Here is a 4,308-nt window from a genome sequence, read left to right on the forward strand (position 1 = left end):
AAACAACCATGTTTCAAATGAGGCATAGGTGGGATATAGTAACGTGCCCTTCACCCAACTGCACTGATACTTTTTCTAAGTTGGTCTCGTACAATCAGCTAACAATTACATAGTGTTTTGAAATTATGTGCTGCAATTGCAATGTTTCCTTTCATCAGTTACTGGTCAGTTTTTGTTACAGCTGCAACCTTCAACAAATCCACCCACTGCATAAGTAAACTGGACATAAATCCTGCTTTCCTTCCCTTGCCATCTTTACATAGTCCACTTTTGGAAATACAATTAGAAGTGGAAAAAACAAGAGGTGAGTAAAACTAGTAGACAAATAGCTGCTGAGTCATATCCCCCCACACTACCTTGGTGTCCAGAGTCATAATGTGATAAGCATTTAATGTTTGAGACTTAAGTGAAAAATTAAATCAGTGGATGAGAATGACTCAGTGCCTTGAATAATAATGAGGCTGTATTGCCTTAGAGGTCTTTTCTTATGCCTACTTTTTCTTATGCTTGGGTAAGCAGTCATGCAACTTTACTGAGCAGTTCTAGAGAACCACTGTCCCATGGGAATGACTAATAGTTAATACAGTTCTCCTGCAACCAGCTGACAGTGTTTCCCTAGTGGTTACCTGCCCATTACAGCATTAAAACACCTCAGAAAGGTTTTGAAGTGTGGATTTTGTTTTCTATGAATTGAAAAGGTCATACCTCAGTTTGGATATCAGAAGGCAAAGATTCAGCGATTACAAGAGTACTGATAGAAACTCTGCCACTGCAGGGGCTTTCTGGGCAGTGGGATATGTTTAAGATCAAGACATTCTTAATTGACCTGAAGATGTTAATTATCAAGAAGGCTTTGGTGATTGTTATCATCTTCTTGATTTTTACATGGTGTTTAAGCTTCCTGAAGCCCAAAGCTACCATCCACTTTTTGTCATAGACTCCTTTGGAAAGGTCTTGCTTGGCACTGAGGGGAAGCTCTTGCATCACCCCAAATTGGAGGACTTTCTGTTATAACCAGATCTGTTTAGCTGAATATTTGGAGAACAGGGAAGAAAGGTTGGCTCTAAGCACCAAAAGCAATTCCGTAACAATTAAATATGTCTATAGTAAAGCATGTCTAAGAGCACCTGGACACAGTACCTAAGCCTCAGAACACAGACACAGGAGATGCAGGTGGATGAGAAGGAAACCACAGCAGCCTGTATGGTGGAACAAGGAGGTAGCTGTGGGCAAAGGAGGCAGCTGTAGAGAAAAGAAGGGGGAAAGGTGGTGATAAGAGGCTAGCTGGAGGAGAGGCGAGTGCAGCCCAGAGATGGGATGGAGAAATGAAGGAGAAGGAAGGAGTGGGAAGTCTTCCTCAACGGATAGGGAAGTTCTTTAATAGGGCAGAGCATGCAGAAAGAGTACAAAACTGAGGTTCTGGGGCAGGTTTTTTGCTGACTTCACAAGCATGTCTTGATAGAAAGTAAAAGAAAAGGAACATTTCTCTAGAAGAGTCACCCATTCTGCTGTGGCTTCTGATTTGTGTGGTTTATATCCAATCCAATATTTGTTGTTCAGTCATGAGTTGTTCCTTCCATGCAAAAACTGGAGAAAAACTAAATCCCAGCAGCTGCCTCAAAGTCTTTCCGACCTGCAGTGCTGTCCTGGGGAGGGGTAAGGCAGCCACCGCTTTGGAGCTGGGATCTCTGCGGTAGGGTGGGGAGAAGAGAAGCTGCATTCTCTGCTTAGCAGCAAACAAAAATCCTAATGATTTTTAGAGAGATGTTACTTGCTTCCAGTTGCAATAACTTTTGAAAATACAATTCTGAGTGGTCGACATCTAGCAAATAATCTGTTCATTTTTGTCCTGAGTGGGGAGCCTTTCAAGTGAAAATTGGACTAGATGTGAATACCAGCAGAAAATTATTCCAGTTTGATTGCTTCAGTCATGTATGTTTTTAGATGAGTATCCTTTTTCCAGCATTGAAACCCCAGATTTATCACATGTTATCCCAAAAGTTTTCTCGCGCAAGATTCCATCCTTGCTCTTTTTTCTTTGCAGGTTTTCATAGCTAAAAGAGATTGTCAGTGCTTATTTAGTAATAGTGTCATTTCAGGTTTCTGGATTTGCTTTGATCATTCCATTATTTTTTTTCTAATTGCAGATCTGTGTATTAAGAAAACTGCAAAAAGCAATAAAAAGCCTTTGACTGTTGTGTGAGAATGCTACTGTCTCAAGGAAAGTTAATCCTATTCAATGGAAGTCTCAAGCCTATACAATTAATTTCTTCACAGGGTGCTTTCTTCCATTCTCTATTCAGAAAAAAACCTAATTAAAACCCCTCATTGATCACTTGTGTTAACATGTGCCTATGTGAAAGTGCTGTATTAAGCAAAGAGGAGCTTAAATCCATATAATCTTGTGCAGCTTGAGTAATGTACACAGGATGAATACCAAAACCACCCAATTTAGATCAAAATAGCATGAAAGACTGGACAACGCCAAAAGCATTTAGAAGGACTACGAAGACTGCCTCTTTCTTTTCCTGTTTGCATGCACATATGGGAGGGATGTGTAAAAAAATACATTGCATTTCAGAGTGAAGGTGGCAGCAAGGAGGTAGGTACAGCAGCTTAACTGGGCTAACTTCACTGGGGCTGATGTGTTACTCACCTGCTGGGCAGAAACCTCAAAAGAGGAGCGCAGACAAGCTCCCGTTACTCTGAGGAGCAAAGCAAGCCTCAGGCTTTCCATCATCTGTGTGTTCTTTCAGTGATTTTTAATACCAATCTAACCTGTAAAATGTTGGAAAAGAGGTTTTTAAAGGCAGGACAGGGCTACCATTGGGTGGCTCTGCTGTGTTCACGTTGTGATTAACTGGAGGTTTTTGAAGTGTGATTTCTTTGGCATTTGAAAGAGTAAACTGAACTCTCTTTTTTTTTTTTTTTTTTCTCCCTCTTCAAAGATAATGCTAACAATGTGCTTGAAAGCCTATTGGATCTTCTGGAAAAAAAAATCTTTTATTGTTAAATTGTAACTGAAAAAAAATACCTGGTTTGCAGAGAGGTATGCCCATGAGAAAAGGTGAGGTTAGCTTTTAACATCTATTGAACTAAGCAGGTGTTAAAATACAAGATTACAGGAAAATGTAAAGGGTTATGTAAAATGCAAAGAGTCAGTCCCTTAACAAGTCTAGTCTGAGTCTTTGCTGCAGAGTAGCTGCATTATCTGACCAGAAAGTCCTAGGGAGGCTCAGGCCTTGGGGGAAACAAAATGCTGGATCTGACCTTTTTACTCTGTGGGAGTTTTAGGAGTTCCCGAAGCAGAATGATGGCAGAGAGAGAGGTATTTTGCTTTCCATCTCTTTGTTTAAACAATTATTGTATTTATTTACTTACTCCACAGATAAATTTAGGAAAATAACTTTGTGATAAAAGCTTATGTTCTACAGACTTCCAGGCTGCAGCATGATCTGTGCTTGTTGTCAATAACTTGAAAATAGTATTTGCATTTGCTTGTGCAGCAGAAGCCTGGGCTTCTGTCATTAGGCTGAGCAGTCAGTGCTGTAGCAGTGGTGCTGTCAAGTGTAGCGGAACAAATTCCTTCCCAGCAATGACAAAAATGCAAGATAAAAATAAGTGATTCTGTTGCATTGAACTTGAACAACTCATGGACCTTTGAAAATGTTCCTGTATGGGTATTTTGGTATTCAAGTGTACACAGACTCCAGGACAGACAATTCATCTAAAAACACCCCTGCAAAATCGTCAATCCTTCCCATCCCATGCAAAGCTTCTGTCCATACTGGAGGCAAACGTTACAGTGAGGGAGGTTGTGACGTGGAACTGCAGGGAGGCAGATTAATAGGAGAGAACTCAAGGGAAAGGAGGAAGTCTGTCCTCCCGAAGAACTGGGAGTGGTGATGCCTCCCTTTTCCACCCCAGATTAAGGTCACTCCTGGCAGGTCACAGCCTGATTATTCCCAGCCCTGAGAGAGTAGAAAGGATGCATGTGTAAGGCCCTTGGTTGCATGCCCCACTTCGCACACACTGTGTGTGCTCTTTATCAGAAAAGTCTGCCCTTTTCCTGATAAAGAGTGGGGGACTGAGATGAGTGGCAGGGTTTGCTTTGCCAGAACAGACCTGGAGCTATTCCAGCTCAGAGGTGCGCACAGTACATGCTGTCCAGGAAGGCTGACACACACTGACCTGGGTATTCACCTTTGAATTGCACCAGGATGAGCATTTACATAAGTGAGAGGTGAGAAGAAAATGGTATAAAGCTTTACCAGCTCAGGAGGAGAGCACTGTTCTCTACAGCTTTAC

The sequence above is a fragment of the Antrostomus carolinensis genome, unplaced genomic scaffold (genome assembly GCF_000700745.2).
Source record: "Antrostomus carolinensis isolate BGI_N321 unplaced genomic scaffold, ASM70074v2 scaffold44359, whole genome shotgun sequence".
Lineage (NCBI taxonomy): Eukaryota > Metazoa > Chordata > Aves > Caprimulgiformes > Caprimulgidae > Antrostomus > Antrostomus carolinensis.